The sequence below is a fragment of the Erithacus rubecula genome (assembly GCF_903797595.1).
Source record: "Erithacus rubecula genome assembly, chromosome: 5".
Lineage (NCBI taxonomy): Eukaryota > Metazoa > Chordata > Aves > Passeriformes > Muscicapidae > Erithacus > Erithacus rubecula.
In genome coordinates, this window is record NC_136687.1 from 53,555,710 (window position 1) to 53,572,092 (window position 16,383).

A 16,383-nucleotide genomic window follows, 5' to 3' on the forward strand; every position below is an offset into this window, starting at 1 on the left:
TTTGATCCAGACTTTCAGCTTTACTTACAGACACGTTTGTTTGTTGAAGTTACCAGAAATTAAATGGGTGAGAGGGCTGATAATTGACTTTAACTCTCTTCCTTCATGAGCTGCTTAGAGTGGCCTGGTAGTCAAATTGCTTGTAAGCTTGTGTGGTTGTGAGAGCTGTCCCAGTAGGTTGCAAGACTTTAATTTAATCTCAGTTCTGGCCAGATAAGTAATGGGATGTGATCAACCAGTTAAAGATGTTTAATCATATGGAATACCGTGAAGTTATTTACAGCTGTGTGGCGCTGAGCTTCCTACCCTGGCATTTAGCTCTCCAAACACGTTCACTGTCCAGATCACCCAACTGCAGCAGATGGGTAAACTGCCCAGTGGCTCTGAAAAGCAACCTAGTCAAAGCCATCTGCTTTTGATAATTTTGGTTAGGGCTGGGTTGCTTAAATCCTCTTGCTGCATTACCCAGTTTCAGAATTATGTGAGGCAGAATACATGTGTGGTGGCACTTACTCCCTAATAAAAAATATTCTGCTATAGCCCTCAAAACAGCTCCAGGGGTGCAAGCAAGTGTGCATGCATATACAAATACATTATATAGACCTGCTCTGCAAGTGTCCTTGGCAGCATTCCTCTTTCTACTGCCCCCATTTTGGTAGCTATTTAGCTGCTGGTCATTACCTTGAGACTTTGCTTCTGAAAGAGAATCACTTTCCCTCTAATATTGCTGTTCCAGTTCCCACCCAGCATGAAACAGTGCAGATACAGCAGTTCCTTAAAATATTACACCTACCTCCCAAAAAGATGAATAGAATGTTTATTTTGTTCAGAGGGGCACTACTAATAATTCCTTGTATCACACAGCACAACCCTACACCAAATCTGCACAATGATGGACACAATTTTAAATAATCTTTCTGTTTTTTTATGCTGTCAGTCAGCTGCTCAGCAGCACAGAGATTTGCACCAGGCTCAGAGGTGTTAGGTCTCCCCAGTATAATTGTAGTGACTTGGCACCCTTTTCTGCTTTCTCCAAATCAATTGTTCAGAAAACACACAGATGACTCAACGAGAACACCAAACCACATCCTGAGACTATCTGACCTCTGTGAGGAATGATGGAAATACTTGTTTTCAAGAGCAAGAAATAAACCTCCATGCTGGCTAGTGACTAAAAAGGAAGTTGAAAAATAAGATGCTATTAAGAAAAGGTTAAGGTAAGCTCCTCCTTTGGAGAATTGAGCTAGAAGCAACCTCGAGATTTGAACAAAAAGTGATGTGGGAAAAGAGAAGGTAATCTACAGAGAAGATTTATTTCAGTTTTAGTATTTTAAATTCCTTCCATGCATGGAAAAAGGTGGAGACTTCTTCCCAAAGGGAAAAAGGTTACACGCAGGAACAATCTATGAGGAGCAAAAGAAAAATGCCTAAGGAATTATCTGTGTAAATGTATAAAAGGCCAAGTCAAAATGAAAAAAAAAAAACTTGTCCATGTGAGGTCCTTACAGATTTTAAAATACAAGATTGCAGAAAACATTTCATTGCAACTTAGGGAATCTTATCTTCATCTTCAAATGCTCTCCTTCCCCATCCACAAATTTCACAAGTACATGCCTGCATATTTTGCTAAACTCTTTTAAATGTACAGCACAGCCTCTTCCAAGTCCCACAGAAAAATTCCAAGTGTTGTACAGCAGCTGAATGCAGAGCTTCCATTTAGCTCTGCATTGTGGACTCCATCCCCCATGGGGAGTTTAATGTATGGTTTCAATTTCAAACCAGCATCACTTTAGGGACATCTTCTTTCTTTATTAATACAGCCCAAGAGATGATACCCCTATATTGAAAGCAGCTTTAATAAAAAATACAAAAAAACCAAACAAACAAACAAAAAAACAAAAAAACACAAAAACAAAACAAAAACAAAAAACAAGAGAGTATTTTCAATACAAAAGTAAATTAATTGGACACTTTTGAAAACAGGTATATTGTACCTTCATCATAGGGTGGTAGCCCCTTGGTTTTGAAACTGATAAATAGGGTGTCATTGTATTCTTTAACCATCCTCCAGGGAAAGCAGTTTGTAAAGTGTAAAATTGCTCAGGCACAAATATTTATCACAGATCCAATAAGATTTTATGTGCCTTGTAACTACAATATTACATGTTTTATGCTCCTTCAATCTTTGCTTTAGACTACATCCAGTTTCTTCAGTACAGATAATTTCACAACCAGTGGAGATCTGTAAACAATATTTTGTTACAGCCCCATGAATACTCGTTGCCATTATTTCCCCTGTAGCTTCAGTGAATCTTTATTCTTTCTGAACACACATTGTTCATCTTCAAAAAATGCCTGATACAGAAGGCATAATTATCTCCATTTTATGGGATTTGTCAGGTTTACACAGTTTTCAGTCCATTAGAAGTTAGCCATCATTATAATTTTAAGTACCTGGCTAGTTCATAATGTTCAGTAGGTGCTGCTTTGTAGAACAAAACATCTTGTCCTTGTTGAAAAATATAGCAGTGTCACAAAAGCAAGGCACACATAAAGATAGGCTCCATCCTGCCCCTTTGATATAAAGGCAGTTAATGGAGGTATTAAATATTGCAGCTTTAGGTGTAGAGCTGATTTACTCCATGCAAATCAGTGCAAATCACTTGTGGGAAGCATGGCTTGAGTACTTCTGTAGCTGTTGGAGTCAGGATTCACAGATCCAGGCTCCAGCCCTGCCTGGGGCAGAGGAGTTTTACACTCACCATGCTGAGGCTGTGGGTATCTGAAAAGAGCAGTGTGGCACTAAGAAACAACTACTGGACACTCCTTTCTCTCTGCTGTGTCAGCATGAAGAAGGAGCTGGAAATGGGACTTAATTTCATTGCAAAATGAAACCAGTGCAGTCAGGGCAGTGGGGTAGGGGAATGAAGCAAGTCCTGAGGTAGCTACACTTCTGGCTATTCAGCACAGACTAACAGGGACACATTCACCACCTCAACAGGGAATCCGCTACATCCCTTCCAGCACAGTGGCTAGGGCAATGATTGTGTTGCTGCATGAGGGAAGGCTGATGCTTGACATTACCTAATTGCCATTTTCTTCCATGCTTTTTCCTTAGAGTTTGTGCCTGTATTTCCTCTTTGAAACCTTGGCTGTGCTATCTCTTCCTCTCATCTTGCATATCATTTAGCTCATGGACTTCATCATATCTTAATGGCAATTAGTGAAATCAGACAAGGTCACACAGCTGTGCTGCTCCACATGGAGCCATGGATCAGCCAGCTGAAACCTAGACAGAGGGTTGGAGAGGCTGCTTGTTTTATCCATGCAAACTCAGTCAACATCATCTGTGCTCTGGCAATAGCTGTGTTAGCTTCCAGCTTCTGCTCCCTTCCCCACTGCCATGGCTCCTGTGCTGCTTCAGCAGCCAGCTAGGCAGAACTCTCCCCCACTCTGGTTAGAAACAGAGGTATTTTCAGTTCAAACGACCTTTGTCTTATAACAAGTAGCATTTGCTTAGGTGGAGGTATCTTAACTGCCTCTGACAGGCTGTGCTGAGCAGATCATAAATAGGCCTGCCAGAGCCTGTAGGCAAAGGCACCATCTCTGTCTGACAAAGAGGCAGGGCACAAACCAAGCCGAGGCTGAGGCAGGCAAAGTATTACCCTGCTGTTGGTGGACGCAAAGCCTGAGCAGGGCCTTGATGGGTGTAAAGAGCTTGCTGCTCTGCAGAGCATTCCTGCTCTGGTAGTGCACATGGCAGCTTTGGGGTCCTGCTCCCAGCCCCATAGCAAGAGATTTTTTCCTTAATGTGTGTTTGACTTTCTCAGGAGCAAGTGTGGCTTTGGAACAGTGTCAGCATGTCTGGGTAGCAGGGTGCCCTGACACCGCAATCTGCAACTTGTTTAAACATCCTACAGAGACATTTCTGCATTATTATTTAAAAATATGGCATATTCAGGGTATTCCTAAAATAATTTGGAGACATTAATTCCCTCGCAGAGCATCCATTAACTGCAGGCTATTATAATAAATAAGTGGTGTAATTATCGGACTAATTGTCCAAAAAGCTAAAACAGTCATTTTAATGCATGTTCCTGCTGCTGTCTTAGCCATCACACTCTGCCTGGAAGCCCAGCAGTACCACAGCTCCCTGGCAGAGAGGACCCCACACAGTTCCTTTTGCTTCAGGCTTTTTTCCCAGGTCTACCTGTTCAGCACACCTTTTCCCTTTCCACCTTTCTTCTTGTCTGTCCTATGTGCTTCAACAGTGCTTGTCCACCATCAATAACTCAGCAGCAGCTGCAGCAAGTGCATTTTTTCCCATGGCCTTCTGCTTCCCACATGCTGCAGTCTGTTCTCCCTGGCTCTGTCTTCCTCAGCAGAGGGAAGAGGCAGGCATTTCAAGCCAGAGAAAACTCATGGTGTGGCTGTCCTGTGATCTGAGATGAGTAGAAAGAACAAGCAGTATTTCTCACCCTCTTTTTCTGGCCATAGTCATTAAGCACTTCAGTTGCTATCTTGGTGTGTGTTACTCAAAGAACACGTATTGAATGACTCAGGGGATAATGATTTTTTATTATGGAGTGATCCAGCACTATGACAAACAAAGCACTTCCATCTTCCGTGGTATTTGATTATCACCTTCTTCCAAGCATGCCCAACAGGGCCATATTAACTTGAAAAGGAGGGAAGAGATGGTAAGACTTTCAAATTTACAGGGAGTTGGACAACTCAATGGGAGGGGAAACGAACAGAGGGAAAAACAAAATGTAGAAGTGTCCTGCTGAAAGGCTTGGCAACCTGCCATAGCCACAGGAAAGCAGAGGAGATGAAGAAGAGGAACAGGCTTTAAATAGGAAGGGTCACAAAGCTGCAGACATCCTGGATATTTAATAAGATGCTGTCACTTGGTAAAGAAGATTGATGCTCCTAAGGTTCTTAGACAAATGTTGTTTGAGGAGAAAGTGAGTGAGAGGTTAGACGGGATAACCTCGAGAGGTCCCTTCTGTGGTTTAAAGAGCTGGATCACAAAGGAACAAAGAACTTTAGTCATAAACAGGTATGTGAGGAAAGAATGGGGACAGAAGTGCCACAGGATGGAGAACAAACAAGAAAGCAGTGGATAGTTTTTCCAAGCAAAAAAAGAAAAAGTAAAAGCAGAGCAGCCGTGGAAACTTTCCTCCCATTTCCAGAGGCAAGTCTAGAGGCGACCTTTCATGTTATTTATTTAAAGATAGCAAAATACTCTTGAATTGTCAGTAGATGAGCAATTGTGGAGGTATTCAGTTTCCTGTCTGTTTTCAGGTGGCAAGGATTGCTCACCTTCCCCCTCCCTACTAAAATTAGTCATGAAGCTCCTGATGACTTCACTGAAAAGTAGTCTCAGCTTTCAAACACTTTTAAGTCTCCATCCTTGAGTATGCTGGTAATCTTAAGGTATAAAAAGGCCAAAATATTAGAGAAAGGAACTTTTAAAATTTAGAAAGTGTGGGGTGTTTTTCAAAGAAAATATAACCAAAATAAAGATTATTTATTTTCTGTTGGGAGAAAAAAAAGTCTTAAACCTCTATCTGTCCATCCACTGCTTTTTCTTCTTGTCTTAAAAGCAGCGTTCCCTACCATCCACACACACAAAGAATGAGCACTTTATGTGAATATTGGCTCAGGATGCAAAGGATGAATCCGTGTGAAAATAGCAGTTTTCTGCTGGATAGGTGCTGGGAGAAATTTTCCAAACACTTTAGTGAGACAGGGAGAAAACACCAAAAGACTACCCCAGCAGCCTTCATCTGTGCCATCTAGTTCATCCACTGCAGCTGCACAGGTGACTCCACAGTTGACAGATCAGGGACATTTTAGCTCATTGATGCTTCTAGTGAGGCAAAAGCAAATGGGATTGCAAAAGCAGGTGAGATTATTGATCCATCAAATTCAATTCCCTGCAAACCCAAGGAGCTGAGCCTTGATAGCTCCTGTGTATGATGCCTTCTTCAGACCTGAAGTAGGCTAGACACATCCTACACACACTGACTGGCATGACAGCAAATGCAGATCACATTATGGCAGTGGTTTTGAAGGGAAGGAAAAATGCAGCGCTGATTTCCATTTATCTTCATCTCTGATGTTCCAGAACATACACATTCATATAGCCAAGTCCTCCAGTGTATCACTGGGCAAAAAACCAAGACTGAGAGGTTTTGCAAAGCCTGTTTTCACAATTATGTTCCTCCCTCAACACAGACATGAAGATAGCCAAATTGAAACTGAAGACATAGAGGTATTCTCAGGTCTAAAAAGTTGAATATGCGCATTAAAACAAAACCCCATCATGAGTATTATTCAAATAAGCCTCCTCAAAGAAAAAAAAATAAAACAAAAAAGGAACATATTTGTACATTTTCTGCTAAAAAAGATTTTAAAAAGCTTCCTAAAATACAGTGTAAAATTTTAGGTAACACATCGACTGTTGTCACTGGTGGTATCTGCAGCTTGGTATAGCACAGAGTGAAGATTTCTATCATCTCAACTAAGGTTTCTTAACATTTTCCAATATAATAACTGGATTTCTTTTAGAACTTATTCTCCTCTACAGGATTTGGTTCTGTTTATATTTTTGAAAAAAACCCATATTTTCAATGAGATAAAGGGTTTTTCAGCAATGTCTCAGCAGCCACAGAGGCACTGAACTAGTGGGCAAGATCAAGGTCTGCCCTGCTTGTATTTTTAGCAGGTTAGATTTGGTCTGACAGCACATAATGTTGTTGTTCCCAGCTCCTTGGCTGATTGCTTGACCTGGCTTCTAACCCAAGTAACCTTCCTGTGTCTCCCTCAAGCTGAACAGCAAGGACAGTATGTTCTGTGCCATCTATGCACACTGCGTGATCCATTTTGTCAGGCTAATAAATAAATATTTAGTGCAGAGATTTAACAAGGGACTGATCATATTTTTTCCATATTGACCCATCTCAAGACTACTTACTCAGAGATGTTATGAATACCACATCCATAATTTTTGTGCCATTGGGAATAAACTATCTGCTGTCACTTTTGCTAGAGGCTTGTGATACTGGTGGATTACACTGGTGATTCATCAAGTGGTATTTGGCTGCATTTGCCAACCATTTTGCATTGAATTTTTCATCATCTTTGTTCTTCAGAGGCAGAGACTTAAATCAATGTTCTTCCTGGACTGGACATGTGAGCATCTTTAAATGAGCACAGCCTGTACATAAGACCCTAAGCATGCAGAGACTCCTGTCTCTGCATGCTGGGAGCACAGGGAACTCTAATATTTCCCCCTAAAAATTTTCTAATAAGTTTTTAGACTGGTTTTGCTGAGGTTTTTTTCTCCTTTTTCCTTTCCCTCATTTTACCAGAAGTCAGGATATAAGGCTGGGGATGGAGACTGAAGACAAGAGGACAAATAGCAGTGAGTTGGGGTAGATGAGAAAAGCTGGATTGCTGTATCTTCCATAGATAAGGTAAATAGAAGCAGCATCAAAACTATTAAGCTGCACATTATTCATTTTTATATGCTGCAAGTAGATACATTGAGCCCTTCTTATCATATTTTTAATACCTTCTGGTAACATTATAGCTCCTGGTCATTTCCTTAACCCCTACAGACCAGAAAAAACAATATTCAAAGTATGACTAGGCAATAGGCTATTCAATAGGCATTGTTAAAAATAAAGTGCTTACAAAAAAATAAAGAAAAAAATTAAGATGTTCCTGCCATTTCTTCCAAAGAAGGCAGAATTCCTTAAATAGGAGAAATTTTCATTTTATAAACTCTCTGAGCCTGTGAGAACTTCAGTGCAACATTAGATATTGTAAGTTCTGATCTCTCAGCCTCAACAAATCAATGACAATATTGAATAGAGCCATCAAAGAATCATACCTCTCAGGGAAACATCCAGTGTCTCAGATAATGAATCAAAGGAAAAATATTACAAATAAATAAGGACAATATTGAACCTTTACTCTTCTACTTCCTTGCTGTCCCAAGAAAACCAGGAGGAAGTTATCCCTTATGCATTTCTGAAAACTAATTTGAGGCAGCAATGGCACCCATAGTTTAATCAGCCATGAACTCCATGGAGCATTGCAGAAGGGGATGCTACAAACCCCAAGTTTTTGCTGAGATGCTTCACTGCTACATTACTGCGTTTTTATCCTGTGTATCCAACTGATTTCAGCATAAAACTGGAATACTTCAAGGATGACTCAGACCCACCACTTTAGTTTCAGGGGAGATGGCATGGAGACATCTAGGAACAGCATAAATTCACAATTTAAACTCTTCCTGTCCTTGGAGCAAAACATTGATTAAAAAATAAGGCTCTTTCTGAAGAGTTCTGATTAGAGAGTAGAGGTTAATGGCTAAAAAACCTACCTTTAGAAAACAGATTAAATGCAGCCTTTAGAAGGAAATGTGCCATCTCCCCCAGACACAATGGCAGGGCACAAACACAGCAATGATGGCAGGAATCTGACATTTTAGGTGTCAAAATAGGGGTGCTTTTGAAGCTGAAGTTGGCATTAAGAGGCTCTGGAGTTTCGGCATTTTATGATCTCCAAGAAGTTGCTGAAAGGAGATTTGCTGAAATGTGTTTGACTTCACTCTTGCCCTTCATTACATTAATTCATTCCACTAGTCATTTTCAGAAGTACCAAGAGAAAGATATTTTCTATTTCGTGTGTAGAAAATAATTCTTCCCTGAGAAGAGCTCAGAAAAGTCTATTTCTTACTGCTGCCCCTGTCTAGTTCTCTGTATACACTAGTTCACAGGGCAGCAGAGCAACTTCTCTTAATTCCTGCCATCTCATGAACCCAGAGAGCTAATGATCTCTTATCTTGTCTTGTAGGAATTGTTTTTAACAGAATTAAGCCAGAGTAACTAGAGGTCTTATGTTTCTTAAAGGGTTTTGCCCTGTGTGCAATGAGCTATTGCAGACTGCCTGAAACAAACATTAATGTATAAACTCTAAAATCAGAGGCATCAAACTGCATGAAAGTACAGCAAGAAACTGCTTTGAAGCTCCAGCAGCTTGACAGCAAAAGAAAATGTTTTTGAAGTGACATTCCTGTTCCCTGGTGTGGCTTGCAGAAGAGATGCATTGAAGAATTCTTGGCATTAGCACCACCTGTGTGGTCTTACTGATATAAAGAGTTTTATCCTGATTCGGGGAAGGAAGAATTAGAAGAGACCTGCACCCAGCAGGAGTAGGTGCCTTCCAGTCTTGGTTGAAAAGTCAGCATAGTTGTTTCAGCAGAAGCATGACCTGCCTGTTTCACTGAACTCCATTTAGTTATGTTTGGCAAAAATATATCACCTTGTCAACAGGAGATGAAAAGGAGAAGAGGAGGGAGGAACTACAGCACGAGTCATACCACGAACTGGCTCACAGCTATCATCCTAATCTGCTTTGTTGGCTTGTGTGGCTGAGCCCTGATACAGCAAACACACAATGAGCTCTGCTGGGAAGCCAAACACCTCTGCAAAAGCACAGTGAGATTAAGCAGGGTAGTTATGCCCATGGAATCACTTGAGGCTTGTTGCAAAACTGGTTTATACTCCTGAGTATTCACAGCAGTTTGTCCCTGAGGAAAATACACTTAAGGAACATATATTGTGCATCAGAGCCACTACAAAGTTGCAAGGGATGTAGGATACCCTCCATAAAAATCCTGGACAGTTTGTCAAAAGCCTGAATTGGGAAGCCAGCCTCTATTTCTTGAAGAAGGACAAAGCAGCCTTTTTCTCCCACCGTTACCAAAGTAACGCAACCAAAATTCTAGAGCTGAAATGAGCCCTCAGTTGTCAGTGACCTAAGAGACCAGATATTATAAACAACTCAAATCCCTCAGATAATTGTTTCTCTAACAGCAAGCAACAAGTGATGAGAAACTGGTAATAAATGCACACATTTTCATTTCTACTTGGAAAATAACTCAGCAGAGAAAGACCAGCACCAACTGCCTGTGTGAAACCTGTGCTCTGAGCATGGCAGGAACCCATGAGGGTAGAGGATGACTGGAAAAGGAATAAATGATACAGGAAGTCCTCTCCATCTCCTTATCAGATCTGCTGGGATAATTCAGGGGTCTGTCTGACTTGCTGTAGGGGCTTCATAGCAGACTTCTCTGAGATGACAGTTTAGTCTATGCCTAGACTGTACTGAAGGAAATCAATTACAGGGCTAATGATTATTGGCAAAAACAAATATGAGCTAATGTCTTATCTGTGTGAGCTGCTGATTCATTACTAGCTCAGACACCAAATATTTTAGGCCTAGGGAAAAGGCTGATAGAAACATATTGATAGAGCTTAGTTTGATTCTGCTGTATGCAGTGCCCTCCATGCTGGACATGGTCATTTGGAAAGGTCAAGACATCCCATAGTTAGGGTTTAACATACAATGTGTACTCAGCTCTAGGATGCCCTGATCAGACAGAGCAAACACAGGACTCTGCACACCTGCTCTTTGAAGTAATTGATGCCTTTATACTGTTACTCAACATGCTCTGTCCTCTGGTGATTGACCACCCTGAGACTTTCCCTTCAGAGGTAAACAGCCTGAGGCTTGGTAAAGGTCTTATGGTCCCAAGGTGTGGTCCAAAACCAGTCAGAAAATGTTTCAGTCATCTACCAACATAACCAGCATAAAATAGAGGTTGTCTTAGGGTACCAAAAATCAAACTTCAGTCTTTAATTATCTGCCAGCACCATTCCTTTCCCTGTTTTCCTGTAGCTCTGAAACAAATGTTATTTATCTTCATTAATACTGGAATTATAGACATTTACTGCATTTATACCTACCTCTGCTGCAAACAAAGGAAGACAGAGATTTAAAAGCATTCCTGTCAGATCAGATGTGGGGTCTGTTGTCCCTGTTGCAACTCAAAAAATTCAAAATGGACAATTCTCACCTCAGAAAGTCCCACAGTTAAAAAATAAAGAAAAAGAAAAAGAAAAAAGCCCATCAACACAATTGTTCTATGTAGTTAATGTTCCAAAGTGTGCACTGCTTGGATTTTGACCTTTTAAAACTCCATTAAGCTATGTAAATACAGTATCAAGGAATGTGCACTGCTCACAAGTAGTTTGTAGCATGGCTTGGATGCCATACTGCCCGTGGGCTGACACTGATGGAGCCTCTTTATTGATCTGCATAGAACTGACCCACCGTGGAAATTGTGTTATGGCCCCCCTCCCCCCTTATTGAAACATCTCTTTGACTTTGTCCTGTGGGTCAGCCACACAACAGTGCAAAACCTCTTCCCAAATAGCTAACTTAGAAACTGAATTAACACATTTTCTATTAAGGCTTGGCTTGTTCCCACAGCCAGGAGAAGGACAAAGGAACAAAGGGATGCTTATGTACATCTCCCATGACATCGCAGCTTTTCCATGTTTAAATTATCTGCCTTCTGCTCTACTGTAGCAGCTCTTTATTTTGTTTCTTCACATAAGCATTTATCTGATGCATTAGGAAGAATGAATAGTTTGGCAATCAAAGGACCAGATGTAGAAGTGGTTTTATGAAGCAGCTGAATTATTTCCTGCAGATAAATCACCTGGGCCATGACCTTTTCTACCCTCATTCACCCACCTAACTGCTATTGAAAATGCTCACTGTTCCTAAATATTTACCAGATAATTGATGGCAAGGAAATGAACCAACGCTTCTCCCAGACTACCATCCTACCCCTGATGCAACACAACAGTCTCAGAGTGATCAATTTATGTGTGGGGATTTTTAAAAGGGGAACAAAAAATTCTCTTCAAACTTAGCTATACAGGAACACTATCAGGAAACCAAAGGGCCTAGGCTACACAGATTTCTTTGCTCATGATATACTGCAATTGGTTTCTTCTCAGGTCTTTTTGGTAGTATTTTAAGTTTCAGCATTCTTCCCAGGACAATAAATAAGTGAGTAATCTAAGCATCAAATACAAAAAACTGGATTTTTAGACCAATGGTTCTATGGCAAAATTGGACCCACAGGACTAAAAAGTGAATCTTTAATTAAGGAAAAAAAATATAAACCAAAACCAACCATCTCAGAAAGTCTCCTCACAAACATAGTGAGGTTGATAATTTTTTTAAACAAAAAATTTTGAGTAACTTTTTTTGCTTTAGGCAACATGCTCTGATGAAGCCGGAGGGGATATGAATCATATTTAGGCAGACCGTGTAGAAATACACTTAGTGTACAATTGGACAAACTAAAGCTCCAACAAGAATATGCTTGCACATAGAGTGAACTCAGCCTTTTTTCAACCTTTCCCTGACAACCCAAAACCAAGAAGTATGAGACCTGAATTGTTTTCTGTGGCCTTACATTCAGCTCAGAGCTGGTAGCATGGGTGAAGCATAAATGATGCTGAATAGATGCTTTCAGACCCTATCTGGCTAGGAGGAAATTGGTAAGGAAACAATCTACATACATCCAGGTCAATATATTAAGTGTGATTTTGGCTGATCTCCTCAGAATAACAAACATGGTATGCAGCCTTTGCACATCTAACAGACCCAAGAGTCCCCCAGCACAACTCTCCCCCACATCCTCTTTCTCTGACAGGTAGGAAAACATTGGCAGTATCATCCTAAAGGGGACCTCTGTTGGAGCAGTAAGGAAGAAATAAAAGCCAATACACACAGAAAGCAGTGGCCAAAACAAGGTGATATCAAAAACTTGTGCATGTCAGGAATAGCACAACCAGCCTGCAGTGAACACAGCTGGGAGGACACGTGAGTGAAAGGAGAGGGAAGCATTTCCAGTTTGGATGTGCTCCCAGGATTTTGAGTCATGACACATGCAGCTTGCCAAAAGTGCTCCTGCAAAGGCTAAAGAAGGGAAAGGTGAATAATTTTAGACATTTTCTCACATTATTTAAGCTCACAACTGAATTTGGTTCAAGCTCCTATGCCTGAGAGCTAGAAGCCACACTGATGCTGCTTTAGCTGTAAAAATCACAGCCCACCCAAGGTTCATCCAAACCCAGTTAAGTCATGTGGGGGGCATTTACACTAGGCTTTGCTTTCCAACACTGCTAAAATATGACCCAAGGTGCACCAGAGAGGCAAGAGCTGAGAAATGCTCTATACAACCTTTTCTCACCTACACCACTCAACTCTGTTAAAGCATTTCCACCAGTATTAGATCCCTGTGCTAGGGGCTTTGCAGAGCTCTTTGCTGCCTACAAAAGACCATGTAGTCTTAGGTGCATCTTTACACATTTCATAGTCACCCTAAACCATTGGAAGCACTTCATCCAGTCCATGCAAAGCTCCCATAGCAAAAAGCTAGCAGCTCTTCCTCACCCTCCCACTCAGACTAAGATGCAGCACCATCCTTTACTATCACAAAACAGATATCACCTAACTTTTCTAGGCATTCTTCTTCCAACTGCATAATCATGTAGAGCTCACACCAGAAGGTGTCCTTGATTTAAGGACTGTGTCTTCATCCTGCTAAAAGCACTGCTTCACCTATAGTAATGCCCTGCTGCAGCTCCCTTGTAATAATTTTGGGCAAGATTCTTCACTGATGCAAACCAGTGGAACCACACTGATTTCAACAGGGCTCTGCCGGTTTTGTCAACTGAAGACATATTTCCTCTGGCTACACATTTCTCAGCGGCTTTCCCCTTTTATACTGGTGAGTTACAAAGCACTGTTTGCAATTATGCATTTCTATCACAATGTACAGATAGGAAATTAGTCTTCTGAGGCTTTCCCTCAGTCCCCCCCACACTCCCTGCTCAGTCCTTGAAAAGGCCATTTGAGCATGCAATATTAATCATCTGCTGTGCAATAATCTTGGAAAAATGTAATATATTCTGGCAAATCGTGGGGCCTCCAGAGGAGCTGCCTGTCTCTGAACAAGCAGCTCTCATCCATTATCAGGCAGTGACGAAGGCAGCTCCCCACTTATTCACCACATCAGCATGCAAACAGAGACTCAATGCAATTGTGAGAAATGGAAGGAAATGATCTGTATTAATAAATGGTGAGAGCATGAGATTGTCCCATTTCAGAAAATAAGATCAAAACCACTGAACTCCCTTCGTTGTCTCATCTGATACCTTCCCCTTGCTGTTAATGCAGCACTGGGAGTAATTAAGCTTCTGAAAGAAATTTCATAATGAAGTCACATCACTCAAAACAATTAAGACAAGCATTTTGTGCACACTGTCATCTGCTTTCACTAGTGTTTAAAGGTCAAAGAAACATTTCATTAGGATAAAAAGAGAAGGCAAAAAAATAGGTGAACTGCAGTACACTCTGTGGGCTTGTTTGAGAACAATGACAAACTAACACACAGAATCTCCTCTAACTGCATGGCAAATGCTTTGGAAGTGACTTACCACACTCTGACTGTGTCTGGAAACCTTAGAGGGTAGAGCCTTCATCTCCTACATGCTATAGGGCAGTGAGGAGAGACACTGCCCTGGTCCCAAACTGCTTACAGTCTGATCACACCTGTAGACAATAAAAAGAGAGTAGTAATCAGATGAGGATTAGCAAGAAATTAACCCGGACAGCCTCTAATATAAACCACTGCTACTGAAATGAAAAAGCTCTTTGAGTAGGAAAAAGTCACCAAAATGTAAACTTCAATTGCTCAAAAAAATGCACTTAAAATTCTGCCAAGTTCTCTGGTCCTCCCTCTCATTACATTTCTTGCTGGGAAGAGTGGTAAATATGCTGTCATGTCCTCACCAGATTTTGTTTATTTGGTGGCTGGTTTCAGCATGGATAAAAGAAGCAGTGGTGGAATCAAGCATTAAAACAATTCCTCAGCTGCTTTTATCAGCATACTTTAAAGAAAGTAATTAGACTTCAGTAATAATACCCTCTTAATTATAGCTGCAAGCCCCCTCATATGGGGAGGAAAGCACATTCATCTTTACTGTTCCTGAAGTGTGCTAAGTAGTGGGAAATAAGTGAATTTATGGAGCTCTTACAAATAGCTGTCAGATACACTCCTACTTATTTTTATTCAGCTGAATTTGTTTCTCTGGGTGAATTTGGGAGAAATTTACTCTCAGAAGGAACAAAGTAACTTTTTCTCTCGGTCAGTCAGCCTGAATGTTTGACAAGGCATAGTTATCATCTGATGTTAATGAGCCAAGGGGAGGTGGAAATCAGGCTGGTATAAGCTGGGGAAGACTATTTTCAGGTGTGCAGCAGGTTGAACAAGCATCACATTAAAAAGTGTCTTCATCACTTTTTCTTGGGGTGCAAGGTGCTTTCAAGACAGGAAACAGAAAATGACCTTTCCATAACTTGGAAGCAATATGTTTTGGAGTGGATGTGATTCTGCTGACTACTGCCAGGTAGTTTCAGAGCAGTTAAAATGCTATCACCTACAGTTATTTTAATTTACCTTTGCATTCTGCTCAGATTCCTTCTTGTGCCATTTGCAAAGGGCCTGCTGGGTGCACAGCCTGACCAGTCCAGATGTACCATTTTAAGAGTCACCTCTCACAAGGACATCTCTACCATCTCATCTCCAAATTGGAGAGCAGAAGCTGGGAACATGTCATGGCCATCAGAACTGATCTCAATTTTCAAAGACAGTGTAATCAATGCTCTGTTGCTTGTATCTGGCAATGAGAGCAGGCAGACATTTTTTTTGCAGAACACTTTTTCCTCAGCAGAGAATAACAGTTTTTAAAATCAAAACATTTCAGGGCAGGATGTCAATTTTAAGAGGTTTTTTTGAGTTTTTTTTTGACAGGAAAATGCTTAAATGAACCATTTCTATTTTCTTGTTTGGTTTTGAAAAGGCATGAATGTTTCATTCCAATAATGTGAATGCATTTTGCTTCTACTTTTCCTGTTCTGTTTGTTTCAGCTTTCATGGCATAATAAAATATGCATGATAATATTGAATTTACACACCTCCTTCATTACATGTATCCAGTATATAATTTTGCTAATGAATTATATAGTTCAGCTATTATCAAAATGAAATACTTTTTTATTACTGAATGAGATGTTTTGATACTACTTGGGGGAACAGAGTAGAACCCATCTAGATAAATAATTTCTAAAGTTCACAATTCATTTTTATCAGCATTTTTGGTTTGTGACCTTTCTTTTACTATCAAGCTGTGAAAGCCACTACTTCTGCTAGTGGAAGGTGGACTGTCTGTCTCAGATTAGTTTGAACCTGACAGAATGTACCACTGCCTGGATTTTTCCCATCATGGATTGATTCCTAGGACTCTCTCAGCAGAGGATATGCCTTCTTCTCCTGTCATCTGTGAGATGCCAGCTGAAATTTAGGGTACATGAGCACAAATACAGAAAAGGGATTAAAGAAGGAACAATCCTATGTATTGTTGCTCCTCCTGCTGTGTC

The 16,383-nt window shown here is 40.7% G+C and overlaps 1 long non-coding RNA gene across 1 annotated transcript in view; it reads right to left on the reverse strand.

Moving 5' to 3' along the window:
- The window catches only part of LOC306802737, a 51,846-nt gene extending 37,347 nt beyond the window's left edge, over positions 1–14,499 (reverse strand). The window contains exon 1 of the long non-coding RNA XR_013774448.1: positions 14,382–14,499. This is a non-coding gene — a long non-coding RNA (uncharacterized lncRNA). The remainder of the gene's footprint in view (positions 1–14,381) is intronic.
- Positions 14,500–16,383: the final 1,884 nt, after the last annotated feature.